Raw genomic sequence first — 21,082 nt, 5'->3', positions numbered from 1 at the left:
ATTTAAGGTTCAGAAATCATAAAAGACAAATTGACTAGACAACATATGCAGATTCTCCCACTGAATACATTATTAACGAGTACACTTTAATATGAATGATAAATAAAATAATATTATTGGTGGTGTGGAGTTTTTTTTTAATCAGGATGAGGAAAGAACTTGTTATTTTTATTTGTTCTGCATTTTTGACAGATGGTAATGATGGTTTTGGTTGGTGATATCAGTTAATTAAAATTAGACAACCATTGTACCATGTGTGGGCGGATCGTTCCTGATCCATTCCAGGCCAAGGTGTGCCAAGTTTAAACAAGTTTAACCGGAAATTGTGGAAAATGATTATCCCCATGTTTGGGGTTATCGTCTGACCCAGAAGTGCAGGACATTATGCTGTGAACTGATCCAGTTGCTCATTGTGGTGTATGCATAAATACATCAGTTTTGCCATATTGCTTACTGATCTGGTTATTTGGTGTATGTGCCAGACAATCACATCGCAATGTGTAGGGGCAGGTTTTAAGTCATCACAATCACTAAGAGTGAAAGCCATATGATTATGTAATATATATTTAATTAACACGTATACAACTACATTGCAGCATTGTATAGTTAACCTAGTCAAATATAACTGTGACATTAGTTGCTGGAGGTCATGCTAGAAAGGCCCAAACCTCCTCCTGATTGGACAAGTACCGCATCCAACCAGTCAATAGCTGGTTGAAATTTCTACCCATGCGTCAAATCCTTCTTTCCATCATCACTACTGAAGCTTTGTAGACATAGTCCCCACTAATAGTACAGGATCTAACTGCAAAGGACGGACGACCCATCCATATGCTAGTGTGGGGGGATTATAAAAAACACAAATTTGGAAAATGCAGTTAATTATATAGTGCTACATAATTATAATTGACTTATTGAAGCACTTAACGTGCATATTCATACAAATATTCTTGGTATTTCTAAAAGACACAGCATGGTCGCACAGTGGTTAGTACCTCTGCCTCCCAGAGGTAAGACAGTGGTTAGTACCTCTGTCTCCCAGCGGTAGCACAGTGGTTAGTACCTCTGCCTCTCAGCGGTAGCACAGTGGTTAGTACCTCTGCCTCCCAGCGGTACCACAGTGGTTAGTACCTCTGCCTCCCAGCTGTACCACCGTGGTTAGTATCTCTGCCTCCCAGCGGTAGCACGGTGGTTAGTACCTCTGCCTCCCAGCGGTAGCACGGTGGTTAGTACCTCTGCCTCCCAGCGGTAGCTCAGTGGTTAGCACCTCTGCCTCCCAGCGGTAGCACGGTGGTTAGCACCTCTGCCTCCCAGTGGTAGCACGGTGGTTAGCACCTCTGCCTCCTAGCGGTAGCACGGTGGTTAGCACCTCTGCCTCCCAGCGGTAGCTCAGTGGTTAGCACCTCTGCCTCCCAGCGGTAGCTCAGTGGTTAGCACCTCTGCCTCCCAGCGGTAGCACGGTGGTTAGCACCTCTGCCTCCCAGCGGTAGCACGGTGGTTAGTACCTCTGCCTCCCAGCGGTAGCACGGTGGTTAGTACCTCTGCCTCCCAGCGGTAGCTCAGTGGTTAGCACCTCTGCCTCCCAGCGGTAGCACGGTGGTTAGCACCTCTGCCTCCTAGCGGTAGCACGGTGGTTAGCACCTCTGCCTCCTAGCAGTAGCACGGTGGTTAGCACCTCTGCCTCCCAGCGGTAGGACAGTGGTTAGCACCTCTGCCTCACAGTGGTTAGCATATACTATATCTGTATATGTGTGGTGGTCGAGTACTGATGGGATTTCCTTCCCTTACCTTGTCCTCCAGACACGAGTCAGGTTCTTTTTTGGTCGGACATCCGGTGGTCAGGAGATAAATTCTTCAATGAAAGGGACAAGGATTGGTCAAATAACTTTGGTTTATTAATAATGCGGTAAAGATCATTTTGGCCACCGCGCCACAGACCCCTTCAACTCAATGGTAATAACAAAATATTCATTTGATCAACATAGAGCACAATAGCATTTAACATATAACATACACCTGGTGAGTATAAGGCACAATTGCGATAAAATCTTCAATAACAATAAATCAATTTTAGGTAAATCACTTAACATTAACATTCAACTAAAACATTTGGTGCACCAATATTATCCCTGGTAACGTTACCATATTTTACACTCAGTCCTGGGCTGACCTGTGCACAGGAATTTTGTAGTACATTAGATCTGTCAGCATGGAGGAAAGCAAGTGGAGGAATCTGTGACAAAGGTGATTTGCAGACCTACTGTACTTTCAACTAGAGTTCCTTCATATGATGGACTTCCAGCAGTAATACCTCTTATCTCTCTCAGCCTGTTCCTGAGGTAGTGAGCAGCTACATGGAAAGATTCAACTCAGATTTCTTATCTCTCGGTCTGTCTTCTTGTCACTCATAAACCTCATCTCTCTCCCTCAGAAGTCTAGAACTTTCCTCTCCCCACTGCCTTCTGGGAGTTCACAGTTATTACCAAACTCAGTGGACTTGTTGCTATGACACAAACTCCTCCTTCCTGCACATCATCCTGGGCACCTCTCTTCAGTTCAACTGTCAACTGTCATTCCCACTGTGTCTCTCTCAGCCTCTAGTAACCCCTTGTAGCCCTGCATTTCAAAAGCGTCCATGCACTTCCTCTGTGCTGTCCAATAGGGCTTTGGGGCACCACATATGCATTTGTGTAATGTGCTCACACACAGTTTTATGTAACATGCATCGGTGTGATTAGTGTTATGAGTTTTATAATGTATTACACTAGTGTGTTTGATAGAGTGCTTTTATTTGTATTCAGACACCGACGTTGGCCTAAGACTGAGCATCACACTCATGTTCTTGATCTCATTAAACTTCATCTCAAGTTATAGGGAACTTATAATAAGTTCACATTTGTGTGTAATGAGTTTTAGCCTTAATAAGCCTTGGCAAGTGATCATTAAAAGCAATTATGGAGATTATTCAAAGAAGTGGAAACAATTACTGTGGCCGCTCATCACTAATATGTCATCTACGTTTTTTCTCAATAGTATTCATATCTTGTAAAATTGAAGTAATTTTGAATGCATTGCTTGCTGTCATTTTAGTAATAGAATATTCTGTGTTATATTGCTTCCTTTTGTGAGCAGCAAAACCTATTAACGGATTGTTGTATGAGCCACATTTATGCTAAACGTATTAGTTAAGTTTATTCATACATTAATATTCTATTACAAATAACTCAGCCTGGACCATTACTTCTGCACAATATATATCAAAGTATTTTAATTTAACAAACTACCAAAATTGCTAAGTATCCATTATGATTACTATATACTGGAAGTACAAGCAGTAACGTCATTTAAGATGGACATGCTTTTAGTTATGGTAAATAATATATGTTGGTTTATTAATAAGAAAAGGTCAGGATATTCAGTAATAAAAGACCTCAAAGATGACATGTATTTCAAAGGCTCATCGGAGATGGTATATTGTGAGACTGGTGGGTATCAATAATGCGCAGTAGTTTGGGTGTGCTGCTCTCCCCAACTTCTCAAGAAGCTGATTTGTCGATCACATTACACATAACATGGGATCAAGCAATGACTCCTCTGTTGATGCTGGAGCTCTACTTCTGGAGTATTGGGGGTCTGGAAGGCAGCGTTGTGCCGTAACGCTACTATTAAGCTTCTGTGGGTAAGAAGCTTGCAAAAACTTGCCTTCAAACACATTGCCGTTTTAAGTTTTGCCTGCAAAGTCACAGATTAACGGCAATTTGCAGAAATCGAACCTTAATACATTTACTCCCTGGACTGCTAACACAAGGAACACTGGTGAGTGGGTGAGCTGGGGCTCTATAATGGGATCAGGGACATGCACTATGGTCGGGTCAGTGGGTTAGTGTTCAAGGTTACAGTGTTAAAGTGCCCGGAGTGGCTGTTAATTAGTAAGACGGACGAGGAATTTATTGACCACAAAAGCAAAAATGGTCTGGTTACAGTGTTGTATAATGTACAGCTGTAAAGTGCTTCAAGTGGCATTGAATAACTACCAAGTTCCAATCAGACAAGAAAACCATACTGGACTGGACTCAGTAGGGATCTGCAATGAACTATGCTAGTGATGTGTTGTGTCTTTGTGTCTAGTTATTATGGGGAATGAGGCAACAAGAAGCATTTGGAAAAGCATTAGGAGTGTCAGGCGCCATCCCTGCACCTTACCCACTGTGCAGGGACGGACGCCCCTTCCTCCCAGCCAGGTGCGTCCTGGCGCTTCTGCGCATGCGGGTCCCGACACTAAGCAACGGGATGCAATTCTTTTGTGTGAGGTGGTGTTCACTGGCAGCCGGGGCAGCCTAATTAAGCCCCATATAAGGAAGACTCTGACACTGTTAGGGTACTAGAGTATTGGGTCCTCACAGAACCAGCAATTTATACTTATTGAATACTTACCTGTTCCAGTGTCCAGTTCCCCTCTTCTGACTCCTATTTGACTAGATGTGACTTCGGCTTGACTTCTGACTTCCATTTGGATCCTGATTTTTGCCTGCAAATACCTGTTTGGCTTTGACCCTTGGCCTCCGTGACCTCTCTTCACATTCTGCTCTGGTACCACGTTCCGGTCTGACTATTGACCTCGTACTGTCTGGACTCGTTATATTCACCTACCTGTTTCACCAGTGACTGTCCTTGAGAAACGCAACCTGCACGTCTGACACAGCGAAGCCCATACTCCCTTGTGGGGTCCCCATGGACGTGTTAGACTCTGCGCCTCTTAGTTCAGTTGCGCTAAATACTGGAAAACACCTACCTTCCCCATCTCCCTTCTGGCCAATGTGACAAGGAGTAGGTGTAATCAATGAGCATAGGTGGTGGAAGTGCATTTCAAATACATTGTGATGTATGACACTTTTGTTGAACAACAGCTAAGCAGAAAAACCAGTAAAAGTGTTGTCCTATGATTGCATCCCTATGGGATGCTGACAGTAATTGCCCCCACAGACACATACGCTGTTAATATTGCTTCCGCAGTATAAAACACCCAAAGATGCACAATGCGTGTCCTACACAAAAATAGTTCTTCTGAACATTCAGGGCATGTACCCACTGCAAATATGCAGGCTAGGAAGAGGCTTCCGCTCTACTATTTTGAGTGCAGAGCGATCTCCTTGGGGAAAGCAGGGATTTCGGATGTGGGGGCAACCCGGCATTACTTCTGGTCGACATAGCGGCCGCACTCCCTGCAATCCCTGCACCCCCTGTGTGTCCGCCTGTGAAACGGATACATGTACTATAAGAACATACAGGGGAGGGCTTGCAAATTTTAGGGGAAAGACTTGACTCAGCAGTCTATTAGGAAAATTTTAAAGGTCAAAAAATGGACATGACCCAGTGACCCAGCCCAAGCTAGCCCACTATGGGACTGGCCCAGGGGGCAAATGCCCCCCAGCCCAGCCTGCCCCTGAACACATACAGGTGTAAAGTTGACATATTTTATCTTCTTTCATCTGAAAAAATAAAAATAATTAACCTGCAGTTAAGAAAATATTAAAAAGTAAAGGTCTTAGTTGCAAGTATATTTGTGAAGACATCACCCTATATCAAAGTGTCCAAACTCAAATCAATGTAAATACCAATTGGTTTAGCTACATAATTACAAATTGAGAGCGAAACTTACCTGCTGGTTACACCAATCCAACAGGCAATATATTCCGTGACAGAGCCAGAACTACCGTAAAGCTTCAACATTGAAACCATTGGGCCTGAGTCATTAAGGAGAGCAAAGCAAAAAAAGGAGCAAGTTTGAACCTGGACAAACCATGTTACAATGCAAGGGGTACAAATTAGTTTATTATTTTGCACATAAGTTAAATACTGGCTGTTTTTTCATGTAGCACACAAATAATAGATTTATTTTTGCACTGAAATATAAAGTTGATCTAGGACATGCCCTATCCCCACATTTTAATTTTATCTCTCCCTCCAATGCAAAATTGTTTTGGCCAGGTGCAAAGTTATTCCTTTATTATGATTTGCTCTCCTAAATGACATCAGGCCAATTGTTTCTATATATATATATATATATATATATATGTTACGGTGAAACACCGAAATTGGAGAATGTCGACTTTCACCAGTGAATGTCAACATTCACATAGTCGCTTGGTGTATGTCCGAAATATTTGTTAAATATCCTTATTTCTGACTTACAGCGGTGAATGTCGACATTCACCATGCACTAATGGTGAATGTTGAACATGTTCGAGATTCATATTTCTTTCTCCGTAGTTCAGTCGCGATAAATTTTCGCCTCTCTTTTTGAGAGGAATGATTAGGAACTTTAATTCACAGTACATTTAAAATAAGATACGAAAATAATAGAAGGTAAAAACTTACTCAATTATACAGTACATTCAAAATGAGAAAGGTAAATAATAGTAGTAAAAAACTTCAGATCCTATTTATTGCAGCAGGTTAAACTATTATGACACTTTGAATTGCATAAGAGGCCCTTGCAACTGCATTTATTTGTCGAACACTTTCTTTTGCAATGGCAGCGTGTATAACCTTGCCCACCGCTTTTCGAATTAGCAACAGCTGCTTCTCTCAGCGAAATTTCTTGACACCAGTGAGGGTCCGAATGTACAAGAATGTAATGAAATATTGCTTTTCGTCCTTCACCAGAGCATGTCTGTGATTGTCGACATACACCAGTGAGGGTCCGAATGTACAAGAATGTAATGAAATATTCGATCTTTCACCGACGTATTTGGTGTTTGTTGACATTCACTGGTGAAAGTCGACATTCTCCAATTTCGGTCTTTCACGGTAACATATATATATATATTCATATTTCCTCTAAAGTAGTCTACAATTCACTATACCATACCTCCCAGACTTAGTCTCCTGGGAATCAGGGCAGTGAGGTGTGTGGGTGTTCCGTTTCCTCTCCTCCTCCCTCCCTTAAAACCCCCTTGAATTACACCAAAGGCAGGTGGCTCTTACTCAACATGGTGATGACATACCTCCCAGCATCCGGGGAGTTGGGACAAATGTTCCAACTATCGGGGAAGTGGGGCAATCCTCTCAAATTGACCGTCTTGCTTAAGTTAGAACAGTTAGGAGATGTGATACAGGTGCTAAAAAATAAGCACTGGAAGAATTATTTGTCCTGCTACTGCATAACTTGTATATTTTTTTTTAATCACCATTTATTTATTTTTAATAATGTAGAGAAGTGTGAACTCGGATATTAACCTTTACCCAAATGTCATAATACATCTGTTTATTCAGAAAATCATTTTGAGAATGCTTACCGCATGCTATCATTCAATTACTGACTTGGGTCAATAAATAAACCAGTTAGACTCAATAAACTTTACTTCAAGGTCCAAACTTTGGGACCACCTTATATTATTTCAACTTTTACATTTTTCTCCAAACATTTTGTTTGTTTGGACGTCCTTTACGTCTTAAATAAGTCATTAGTGATCAGAGATGTTATAATTTTAGGTTCAAATTTGTTTTATTTTTAAATTAATTTATTTCTAGATTTGCATCTACAATTTTGCTGGTGAAAAACATTGGAAGTACAGGTACAGTTACAGCCACCACTGTTAATGTATAAAAGTCCAGTTGGTTTGCGCTTCATCAAGGACGACCCTCCAAACTGCACATTCTTCATCCCCTAAAGCTCATTTATATCTTATCCCACTATCAGTCAATCCTAAACACTATTCATTTCTGATGTAAAACCATTTTTTATTGACACATTATTTATATGATTCTAAAATGTATGAAACAGATACACACTAGCATCTAGAGGATAAGGAGTGCAGGGGCTGAGAATAGGGGGCTTAGAACCCAATTCAGACCAAAAAAGATTATTGTAGTGAATACTATGTGAAATTTAGCACTATGAGAAGTTGTCAGATCTTTTCCTGATTTCTATGTTTTCTTATTGTTGGGTAAATATGTAACATTTTTTTAACTGATTGTCAGCAACTTTAGTGATGGTTGGCACGATTAGAGAACTGCATGTACAGGATACCAATATTACCAGGTTTAGCTGATAAGCTGGAGTTACTGGTTTCCAGACATGGTTAGAGAACTGAAGGTACAGGATTCCAGGATCTCCAGGTTTAGCTGTGAAGCATGAGTTGCTGGAGACCAGGTACAATAGGATTGCTGCAGGTACAGGATACTGTAATCTCTAGGTTTAGCTGAGGAGCTGGAGTTACTGGATACCACAGAAGATTCAGACAGGTGGAAGGTCAGGCAAGCCAGGCTCAGAATCTGAGAGATCCACAACAGTAGATCAAGAGAAAGAAAAGAAGATAATTGATAGGTGCACTGAGGCTTCTAATTTGTAAATTGGTATTTAAATAAAATATAACTTTAATTTTTTTATGATTAACATAAGCGAAATATATTAAAATCAACTAAAAAACAAATGCTGTCTGCATATATTACATCCAAAATGTATGGACTTATGCTTGGGTAGATTAATAGTATCACCACTGGCTATAATCATATATTGTTCGGTGATACTAAGATATCTCAGAACACAGTGAAACCTCCCCACATTAAGCTTGTTCTCTAATAGGATCAGCTGAGTGTTGCTCAAAGTTTCACTGCGATGAAGACACTATCTCATTTGCCCATATATTAGGGTTGTAGTGTCTCCTAGCAAAAACGGGGAATGTATTGCTAGCTACCTAGATAATAACTCCGAACTAATTCTGGTTTTATCGGAGTTTTATACAGACTGCCAATCTAGGAGGTATATTTTCTGCAGACAGCGAGGACGCAGACGCGCGTTTCGCTTAAGTCTGCTTTATCCAAGGCTTTGGGCAAATGAGATAGTGTCTTCATCGCAGTGAAACTTTGAGCAACACTCAGCTGATCCTATTAGAGAACAAGCTTAATGTGGGGAGGTTTCACTGTGTTCTGAGATATCTTAGTATCACCGAACAATATATGATTATAGCCAGTAGTGATACCATTAATCTACCCAAGCATAAGTCCATACATTTTGGAGGTTATATATGCAGATAGCATTTGTTTTTAAGTTGATTTTAATATATTTCGCTTATTTTAATCATAAAAAAATAAAAGTTATATTTTATTTAAATACCAATTTACAAATTAGAAGCCTCAGTGCACCTATCAATTAACTTCTTTTCTTTCTCTTGATCTATGTATAACAAGTTAAGGTGGCACCCCATATTGACACAATTTTGATATATGGAATTTATTGGGCAGCAAGCTTCTAAAAATATGATTTAGTGCGACAGTGCCTCTTGTTTCTAATTAGATCCACAACAGTACCAGGGAATAGACAGGAGTGAAGTCAAAAGAAGACAAGGTCAGTGTGAAGATACCGGGTGTATCTGGCCCAATGGTACCCACTTCACGCTGGCTGGCCACCCACGGGTGCCTTCCTATGCCAGGGAAGTCTACCCAGTACCTTCTAGGATTCATATGGTCACTCAGGCAAAATGCAGTTATAAAAATACAACAGTATATTTATTGTCATACAAACAACACTAGAATCTTATGTACACACAGTAAATAAATACCAGGCAGGTTTACCACATTATCTGTCCCTTACCCCAATAACTTAAGGAGATATAGTCACCTGCTGTCCAGACTTCACGACCCATGGATCTCTCTCAGCTTCATATATAGAGACTAGTTAGAAAACGATAATTCAAAACTAGATGCAGCTTCATGAATGAAATCCCAGCATGAACACCCCTCCCCCTTGGAGTTGTTCCTTCTATCCCAGGTCTAATTTCCACAGTCTTTCCCCTCCCTGGGCAAACCCCTGGGTCTATTCTACTTAACCATTGGTCAGTGCTAGACTAGGGGGGTTGGACAGGGGAGTGAAGATGAGCTGTCCTTCCAGAGAACCTCCCCTGTTAGATGGCCTGTCTGGACTAGACTGGTGAGAACAATGCACACTAGTTAGTTTTTCTACTCTAGCACATGGCCACCTGATCCCTACCCACAATCCCCCTGGCTTCACTTTAAAGACAATGAATAGCAACCTTACTGCAAGTCATCAATATACAATACACAATATACATATGTACACTGAACTACAATGTCCCCTTAGCCACATGTTATTGGACAATGCAGTTGTAGTCTGGTGAGCTAGGGAACAAAGCATGTACTATAATCCACATTATGTGAGAAATGAGACACCGAATGCTCACAGGGTTATCCCACTCATTTCGTCACATATACCTCCCCTACTTTTTTAGCCCTTGTTCCCCAGTGGCTCCCTTGCCCCAAGTAAACCTTTCTCCCAAGTCCAAAGTTTCTGGCCTCCTGTGGTTTCTCCTGGGTCTGATGGCAAGGTAGACAGCAGTACACAGTTCCTCAATCTCCCACCCGGGTCCCATGGCTGCAGGAATATTTTCCCACCCAGCTGGAGTGGGGGTTTATGCTGCCCTGTGTCATAAGATGAGACAACAATAAAACTGGGCCACTCCTGTGCACACCTCCATGGTAGGAGAGTTGTAGTCCAACATCCCTTGTGTACCTTATCCACCCTTAATTGCCCAACTGCAAATAGTCCCTTGGCCTGTCCTCTGTTTCTGGAGACCATGCTCCCCTTCCCCACATATTTGAGTGAAAACTGCCAAGTGGCAGGCAAACTTTCTGGCTCCTTGTCCGTTTGTTTCTGGCAAAGATCCAATCCCCCCTCCCCCAAACACTCATGGGACAACTGCCCAGTGGCAGGCAAGCGTAGGGGCTCCATTAATTCTTTGCTTATGGGGAATCCTCTGTCCCCCTCCCAAACCACATGTGGGTGCCCCTGTAAGTATGTTGGTGTGCATCTCCCCTCCCCTGCTACCACATCCAACTGTTGCACTACTTCCCTCGCCTCTGGTGCATCGGGGTAGTGTGAATCCTCATTGGATACAGACTTGTCCTCCTGGCAGCAAAACAAAGTGGATGGTCCAGTGCAGACCTCTTGTATTGGGTCCTGGATTCCCAGATTTGGAGCTTGAGTATGATGTATCAAAGCTTGTGGGGCTGGTGAATCTTGCTGCACTGGTGCCCCCTCAGACACCCACTCAGTCAACATCTCCTCATCTGCCAATTCTGCGTAGGGAAAGGTATAAGAGTAGTTTTCCCAGGGCCCCATGGTAGTGGCCTCTGACATGACAATTCCTTTAGCCTCTCCCATTAATTCTGTCCTACAGTCTGTAATCATGATTTCTGCAGAGATCATATGTTGAGCAAGTTTTTGATTCTCTTCTGCCACAATTGGGTACAGCTGTACATCACTTGCCCCGGAGAGCACACATACGGTATCCTGCGTTACTTCATTAACCAAAACATTTTCAGGCACAACAGGGATGGGTAACTGGTATTTTCTGTAATTCTGTTCTAACTCAGACACAGTCTCAGGGTCCAATAACACTGGCAAATTATCAGAAGATGCTACTATATGGCACTTACTTGGTAGCTCTTTTCCATCCAAGTCACCAAATGGGAGGATTTCTCCTAATCCTTTCTGAGTAGTCAGAGGTACAACATCCTCACCAAGCAGTTCTTCTCCAGTCTTCCCCAAGATAGTAGCTTGGGCAACTGTGTATAATCCACTGGGATGGACCCCCCCCTGATTAACAGACTGAGTAGCCATCTTTTTAGAGTGTGACAAAAGATATTCCAATTGGCATTTTTCAGTATTCACTCGATAACACTGATCCTGCCACATTTCAGTGTCCGTAAATCCTTGTCGCTAGACCTCATCCTCTGCTTCTTCAAAACTCTGTTGCAGACATTGCATTTGTTCCCAGAGAGGTATGTGGGGACCTAAAGTGAGCATCCATTTCCTATAGACACTGAAGGCATTGATGGGATTTTCCTGATCTTTTAAAAGACGTTTGAGGATATCCCTGTGCGTGCAGTACAGGTAAGGTACACCCCGGATCTGGCATTCCACTATCAGCTCCTCCATACTCATTGTCTCTAGTGGATCTGCAGAATCTGCTAATGGGGCAGATTCTATTAGTACATTTGCAGGGGATTCATCAGGCATGTCCCTGTACTGTAATAGTCCATTTACGTCTTGTTTGTACTGCTGATTATTGTTGTATCTGGATTCTCCCTTGGCCAGATTCTGCATAGTACAAATAACTTCATTTGTAAAATCATCGCATTCTGGTTCATCCCGAAAATTACAGGCACTTGCTTCCTCTTTCAACATTAGGAACACATCCAACAGGTTCTCCAATTTCTCCTGTAGACTGGCTCCTTCCCACATAACAATCTTTGGGCACTTCTCATCCCAATAATCCAAAATGTTCTGCATTGTGGTGGGGTGGTGCAACACATCCATATCCCCATCCTGCAGACTCTGCCACAGTCCTTCATCCCAGTACACCTTTCTCCTGGTTGTACTGGACTGCTTCATCCCTTCCTTTGGGAACTTTTTCAACACTGGGCTGTGATCTGCTCTCTTGTTCCTAGAGCTCACACCCATTTTACTTCCAGGGATCACCTCACTGTGATTTCCCCTCTTTGAGACGCGGTTCCATCTTCCGCTCTCCTCTGGCGGGGTGCGCCTCCCCTTATCAAATTGGCACTTAGGCGGCATCTTCCCTCGCCTAAAGCCCACAGCGCTTTTCGTGACACTTTCTACCTTAAAGCCTTTAGGAGTAAGTTCAGGATAATGTGGTAACTGGTTTCTAGTGCTAACTGCTTTGCAGAGCCCTGGAATGTATCACGATACAGTTCCCCTGCAGCTCTACCCAGAGAGGACCTGGGACTGAGTGACCCCACTGCTTGCCACCAAAAATGTGAAGATACCGGGTGTATCTGGCCCAATGCTACCCACTTCACGCTGGCTGGCCACCCACGGGTGCCTTCCTATGCCAGGGAAGTCTACCAAGTACCTTCTAGGATTCATATAGTCACTCAGGCAAAATGCAGTTATAAAAATACAACAGTATATTTATTGTCATACAAACAACACTAGAATCTTATGTACACACAGTAAATAAATGCCAGGCAGGTTTACAGCATTATCTGTCCCTTACCCCAATAACTTAAGGAGATATAGTCACCTGCTGTCCAGACTTCACGACCCATGGATCTCTCTCAGCTGCATATATAGACACTAGTTAGAAAACGATAATGCAAAACTAGATGCACCTTCATGAATGAAATCCCAGCATGAACACCCCTCCCCCTTGGAGTTGTTCCTTTTATCCCATGTTATTGGACAATGCAGTTGTAGTCTGGTGAGCTAGGGAACAAAGCATGGGCTATAAAAAGTGCTATAATCCACATTATGTGAGAAATGAGACACCGAATGCTCACAGGGTTATCCCACTCATTTCGTCACAGTCAGGGTCACTGGAAAAGGTGCAATACATGTGACAAACAGGAGACAGATTCCAGGAAACATATCCAGAACCAGATGACAGGAGTTCTGAGAGAGACCAGGAGCAACAAACAATAGAACTTGCACCAGTCTGATGGAAAAGGCAGTCTTTTAAAAGTCAGAGACAGGTTATTATTAGGATGAGATCTTAACCCCTTTCAGACAGGATCTGGCATAGGCAAATTGTAACAAATGTGAGGTGCAGGCATTTTCACAGTAGGCCAACATTTTTCCCTCAGCATAAGAGCCTTTTTTTTTTTTTAAATGCTACTCAAGACATGTTTTACCTACATTTACCTGTTAATAGATTCAACTTTTCCATAAAAAGTAGAAGAGAACTGGCCTAATATGATATGTGTGCTCTATGGTGGCTTAATATCAATTGGGGGCACGTACTCAGGCATAAGGGAAGGGGGAGAGTTTTAATATAATGTGAGAGGTAGGCTATTAATTTAATGCTGGAGTTTAGGTGGGGATAATTATTTAATTGGTGCACAGTTTCTTTCCTGCTGAAACTAAGGTGGACCTGTGTACTTTAAATACCAGGGCTGATTTTTAGTCCCAGTCCGGCTCTGATAACAACAGTGACCAAAATGCAGGTTAGCTGGTGCAATATGTGACACGCCACATATGTTTGTATGTTCTCCCTGTGTTTGCGTGGGTTTCCTCTGGGTGGTCCGACTTCCTCCCACACTCCAAAAACATACTTATAGATTAATTGGCTGCTATCAAATTGACCCTATTCTGTGTGTGTATGTTAGGAAAGTTAGACTGTAAGCTCCAATGGGCCAGGGACTGATGTGAGTGAGTTCTCTGTACAGCGCTGCGGAATTAGTGGCGCTATATAAATAGCTGATGACGATGATGAAATGTGTGCCTGGGGCACATTTGAGAGGACATAAAGAAACCGATATACACACAAAGGGGAGAATGAAAGAGACATACACCCATAATATAGAGAGACAAACACAAGTGTGTAGCCTCTACATTTGTTGCCTGTTTCTCAAAGAATCCATTATAAAATTCTTCTACTAACATACAAGGCCATCAGCAAAATCTCCTGACTTGTCTTAAAATATCTCCCAAGTCGACACCTCCGTTCTGCACAAGATCTGCGTCTCTCTTCCACTGTCATCACTTCCTTCAAGGTTACAGGAGACTGTAACCGAGAATGGGCTGCACCCGTTTTATGGAATTCACTCCCTCGCACTACAAGACTTTCCTCTAGTCTTCCAACCTTCAAGCGTTCTCTGAAAACCCACCTCTTCAGACAAGCTTATAATATTCCTCAACCAGCATCTTAAACTCCCTAGGTTACCCTATTACCACCCTCTACACAGCTAACACAAGACAACAACCCTCTGACCAAAATAGTTGTGTTACTGAGCATACAGTCCACTAAATACTTTGTAACCTTTGCATTCTAGCTCGACAAATATTCAATATGATGTAGCACTTACCCTTGTGTATCAAACCATTGTCCCATAGAACGTAAGCTTGTGAGCAGGGCCCTCTTACCTCTCTGTATATCTGTATTACCCAGTATTGTTTTATTACTGTTTGTTCCCAATTGTAAGGCGCTATGGAATCTGCTGGCGCTATATAAATGTTGATGATGATTAGGAAGTGTGAGAGCAAAACAAACAGAGGGGAGGCAGAGGGGGAAAGAGAGAGAGGGGCAGACACACAAAGGCAAAATGAGATAAGGACGGAAACACAAAAAAGGGAGAGATATACACAACTCCACACAAGGGGGTAAGAGGCATATATGGGACGACATAGGGAGAGAGGTACATATATACAACAAACCTACATCTTTTGGAAGGAGAAGAAGCGCTCAAGTGTCCTTGGTAACATAGTAACATAGTAACATAGTTGATGAGGTTGAAAAAAGACACCAGTCCATCAAGTTCAACCTATTTTGGATCTCGTGCGATCCTGCACTTATATTTGAAATTAATCCAGAGTAGGCAACCGCCCATCTGTTTCAATTTTGAAAATCCCCCCAGACTCAATATTGCAATCCAATTTTTACCCTATATCCACTACTATCCTTTATTTTAAATTAACGGTCGTATCCCTGGATACACCTTTCCGCTAAAAATTTGTCTAACCCTTTCTTAAACATATCTATTGAATCTGCCATCACAACCTTCCCTGGCAATGAATTCCATATCTTGACTGCCCTTACTGTAAAGAACCCCTTCCTTTGCTGGTTGTGAAATTTCCTCTCCTCTAACCTTAGGGGATGACCACGTGTCCTGTGTATGGTCCTTGGGGTAAAAAGTTCCCATGAAAGCTCTCTGTATTGACCCCTAATGTATTTGTACATAGTAATCATATCTCCCCTTAGGCGCCTCTTTTCTAAAGTAAACATGCCTAAACTGGCTAACCTTTCCTCATAACTTAATGACTCCATACCCTTTATCAATTTTGTCGCCCTTCTCTGAACCCTTTCTAGTTCCAAATTATCTTTTTTATAGAGTGGTGCCCAGAACTGTACTGCATATTCAAGATGAGGTCTTACCAATGATTTATACAGTGGCAAAATTACACTGTCTTCCCTTGCATCTATGCCCCTTTTTATTCATGCCAATACTTTGTTTGCTCTTGCAGCTGCTGCTTGACATTGAGCACTATTGCTAAGTCTACTGTCTACGAGCACTCCCAAATCCTTTTCCATTATAGATTCTCCCAAATTAATTCCATTTAATTTATAGATTGCGTTCTTGTTTTTGATCCCTGAGTGCATAACCTTACATTTATCTGTGTTAAACCTCATATTCCATTTAGCCGCCCAATCCTCCAGTTTATTTAAGTCCCTCTGTAGAGAAGCTACATCTTGCTCTGATTTTATTACCTTACAGAGTTTCGTGTCATCTCCAAAAATAGAAACTTTACTCCCTAAACCATCACCAAGGTCATTAATAAATATATTAAAAAGGAGTGGTCCCAGCACGGAACCTTGATGAACTCCACTTAAGACCTTTGACCAATTAGAAAATGTTCCATTTATCACAACTCTCTGTTCCCTATTCTCTAACCAGTTTTCGATCCAAGTACAAATTTTGATTTCTAGACCCAGTTCCCTTATTTTGTAAACCAACCTCTTGTGTGGCACTGTATCAAAGGCCTTTGCAGAATCTAAGTAGACCACATCTACTGTCCTGCCCTGGTCTAAGTTCCCACTAACTTCCTCGTAGAAACTAATTAGATTAGTTTGACATGACCTATCACTCACAAATCCATGTTGATTCCCACTAATAATTTTATTGCGTACCAAGTAATCCTGAATACTGTCCCTTAAAATACCTTCCAGTAGTTTCCCCACTATTGATGTCAGGCTTACAGGTCTATAATTCTCTGGTTGTGATCTCGTCCCCTTTTTAAACAACGGCACCACATCTGCTATTCGCCAATCCCTTGGTACTGAGCCTGATGAGATTGAATCTCTGAAAATTAAGAATAGCGGTCTAGCTATTTCCGAGTTTAATTCCATAAGGACCCTTGGGTGTATGCCATCTGGACCTGGAGCTTTATTTATCTTAATATTCTTCAGTCTCCTTTGGACTTCTTCCTCTGACAACCAAGTATTAATTAATGGCATGGTTTCATTTCCATTTTTATGTATTACTCCTGCCATTTGTTCCTCTCTGGTAAATACTGAAGAAAAGAACGTGTTTAATATCTCTGCTTTTTCCTTAGTATCATTTATCAATTCACCCATCTCACTTCTTAGTGGTCCTATATTATCTTTTTTAATCCTTTTGCCATTTATATATTTAAAAAACTTTTTGGGGTTTGTCTTACTTTCTTTTGCAACGTGCCTTTCATTTTCTAATTTAGCCAATCTAATTTCCTTTTTGCATGTTTTATTACATTCCTTGTACCTATGGAAGGACTCCTCTGACCCTTCAGACTTAAACAATTTAAATGCACGCTTCTTCCTTTGCATTTCTTCCCTTACCTTTTTATTTAGCCACATTGGTTTAGACTTAATTCTTTTACATTTATTTCCCATAGGAATGAACTTATACGTGTATGTTTCCAACAACATTTTAAAGACAGCCCACATTTCTTCCGTATTTTTTCCTTCAAAGGCTTTGTCCCAGTCTATGCTCTTTATAGACTCCTTTAGCATATTAAAATTTGCCTTTTTAAAGTTTAAAGTCCTAGTTGATCCCTTATACTGTTGTTTCTGGAAACTAATTTCAAATGAGACCATATTATGATCACTGTTTCCCAAGTGCTCCTTTACTTGAATATTTGATATTACGTCTACATTGTTTGTTATTACTAGGTCCAGTATAGTCCGGTTCCTAGTTGGTTCCTCAACTAATTGGGACATGTAATGGTCTTTTAGCGTGCTCAGAAACCTATTTCCTCTAGCTGTACCGCAGGTCTCAGTACTCCAATCAATGTCCGGATAATTAAAATCCCCCATAATTAAAATTTGACCTAGTTGTGTAGCCTTTTCAATTTGCTGTAGAAGTTGGGCTTCCTCAATCGTACTAATATCTGGCGGTTTATAGCATATCCCTATCAGAAACTTCTCTGAACTTTTTCCTCCGCTGGATATTTCCACCCACAATGCCTCTATATTATCACCAATATTCTCGTATATAACTTCCTGAATACTTGGTTTTAATTCTGGCTTAATATAAAGACATACTCCTCCTCCCCTTTTATTTACCCTATCCCTCCTGAAGAGAGAATAGCCTTCCAAGTTGACTGCCCAGTCATGTGTATCATCCCACCAGGTCTCAGTAATACCTATAATATCATACTGCTCATTCATTGCTACTAGTTCTAACTCCCCCATTTTACCTGTCAGGATTCTTGCATTTGCAAGCATACACTTAAGTCTATTGCCTCCCTTAGGTATTTCTTTTTGCTTTAAAAAGGGCCGCTCCTTATCGGCTATGCTTCCCTTTCCCCCCTCTCCACCCCCTTTACTCTTGTTAAATTCCTCCTTACTACTCTCAATGTCTATCCCATAAATACTTGCTTGCCCCTCCCCCCCGGAGCCTAGTTTAAAATCTCCTCCAACCTTCTAACCATCCTCTCCCCTAGCACTGCAGCCCCCTCCTCATTCAGGTGCAATCCATCACGACAATAAAGATGGCAACTGACCGAGAAATCAGCCCAGTGCTCTAAGAATCCAAAACCCTCCTTCCTACACCAATCTTTTAGCCACGCATTAACCTCCCTAATCTCCCGCTGCCTCCCTGGACTAGCGCGTGGCACAGGTAGTATTTCCGAAAATACTACCTTGGATGTCCTTGCCTTAAGTTTGCGACCTAGAGGGGGCAGTTTCTGCTGTGTGGACAAAGACAGTGCCCCCCTTTCTCCATGAACTTCTACATAAAAGCCTTCATGCTACTTTCTGAAGTCATATTATCTGTTCTAAACTTGTGAAACTTTTTTAAATGATAGATTGTCTTATTATAACTACCAAATGTTCTTTAATATAGATTGCATTAGTATAGATTTAATACAGATTTATTGATTTGTTTATTTAAATAACTCTTAAAACTCTTTTAATGTTCATAAACATTAAATAAATAAATAAATAACCTGTATTTCTGTTTAACAACTATTCACTTTACTGTTACCCAGAATTTCGTGCTCTGCGTCTAGTAACAAACATTAGATATAGCAATTCAAATTTATATCACATACCATAACCAATGAGGGAGGCAGCGACTAAAGATTTAAAAATGCTCTCAATCAAATGAGATTAGGCTGTTAAAGAAATCTGAATAAAAACTAGCCTAATGACTATGAAAAATTTAAGACAAACAATTCATCATAACCATTTATTTATATAGCACCACTAATTTCGCAGCGCTGTACAGAGAACTCACATCAGTCCCTGCCCCATTGGGGCTTACAGTTTAAATTCCCTAATATACACACCGAGACAAACAAACAGACTAGGGTCAATTTGTAAGCAGCCAATTAACCTACTAGTATGTTTTTAGAATGTGGGTGGAAACCAGAGGACCCGGAGGAAACCCACGCAAACACAATGAGAACATACAAATTCCTCACAGATAAGGCCATGGTCGGGAATTGAACTCATGACCCCAGTGCTGTAAGACAGAAGTGCTAACCACTTAGCCACCGTACAATTTAATTTATCTATCTTTCTAACAGCTATTGTACTAATTGGTAGTGAATATTAATAATAATTATTTAATGTATAAATACATTTTTTTTTTTTGGATCTATCACATATTTATTCAGACCTGCCGAATTAGGCTACATACACACGTTACATTTCAGTGTTTAAGATGCATTTCTAACACAAGTTAAAAGAATGTAATGAAAATAAAAATCACTGTAGGAAATGAAGCCATTCATACTTGTGTTTTACCTGTTTAAATTGTATTGCTGCAGATCGTATTATTTATGCTACTTGTTCTATTTCAGTGCGTCTAGCAGGCGTCAATCAGGGGCGGATCTAGAATATAATTTTTTTTTACGAGGGCTGGATTTAAAGGGGGGATTTAGCCCCCGTCCCCTTTTTGAAAGCTATGGCTGCCTTCGGCTGCACACTTTGTGCTGCCCGACCACTTTGATTGTATTGTAAGCGAAGGTGGAGATTGCTGCCTCCAGTCTGCTGCAATTTGGCAGGTAGCTGCCGTCAGGATGTGCCTAGCTAACTTACTCTGGTATCGAGTCGCCGCTGGCGCTCCCAAGGGCAAGAGAAAAAATTTAGGCTCTAATGGTATCGCTACCTGGAGAATCGATTGGATCAGGTGTTTAATCTCGGCCCAAAAGTTTGATAATTTGGGACAAGTCCACCATATATGGATAAAGTTACCCTCATGGGAGCACCCGCGCCAACAGTGATCAGAAGAGTCTGGAAGAATTTTATGGATCCGGGAGGGAACGTAGTACCAGCGGTACAATACCTTATAGACATTCTCTTTTATTTTAACGCAGATTGAGCTGGAGGCAGCATTCTCATATATCTCCGACCATTCCTCGCTCAAAAGAACTTCACAAAGGTCACGTTCCCAGGCGAGTTCATGCGAAACTCTAAGGTCTGAGGAAGGTGGGGCGAGTTCATAATATAATGTTGAAATAAGGCCTTTTGTGGAGGACTGACGGAGACAAAGATGTTCAAATGTGGTAAGGGGACGGGAGGAGAGGCGAGTTTTGGCAGTATGGTGAAAATGGCGGAGCTGGAGGAATTGGTAGAATAATTTAGTGGTGTTGTAATGCAGGTTCTGGGCGCTGGAAAATATAACATGTGTGACCAAAAGGGGGGTTATCGTTGAATTTATTACAATGTTACAAGAAAGGATTCCGGTCGGAAAACAATTGAACTAACATGTGCACTAAAAAACAGTATAAAACAAACAAACAAAACAAACAAAACAACTAAAGACCAATAATCAAGGTGGACCATATAAGTCCATATACAACGGTGATCCACTAGGTTATGTAACCCGTGTTGTGGACGGTCCAATCAGGCAATATAAACAACTGCCCTTCAAATTTGTTGGTGAATGGCAGAATCAAATCAAATCAAATAGGGTATCCCATATGAGTGCTAACGTCTTGGTAAACCCATAGGTCATATGCAATGTAGCAACAGTTAGATATTATCCATTGGACCAATGTAGAGATAATGTCTCAAAAGTCTGTTAAAATCTGTAAAAGAATCCAGGGTGACTTACTTGG

General features: G+C 41.4%; 1 protein-coding gene across 1 annotated transcript in view; it reads left to right on the top strand.

Annotated features, from left to right (window-relative positions):
* CPZ (carboxypeptidase Z) overlaps positions 1–21,082 on the top strand; it is an 81,626-nt gene that overhangs the window by 29,464 nt on the left and 31,080 nt on the right. The window lies entirely within an intron of this gene.

Source organism: Mixophyes fleayi, chromosome 1 (genome assembly GCF_038048845.1).
Source record: "Mixophyes fleayi isolate aMixFle1 chromosome 1, aMixFle1.hap1, whole genome shotgun sequence".
NCBI lineage: Eukaryota > Metazoa > Chordata > Amphibia > Anura > Limnodynastidae > Mixophyes > Mixophyes fleayi.
This window is presented reverse-complemented; position numbering and strand designations above follow the sequence as displayed.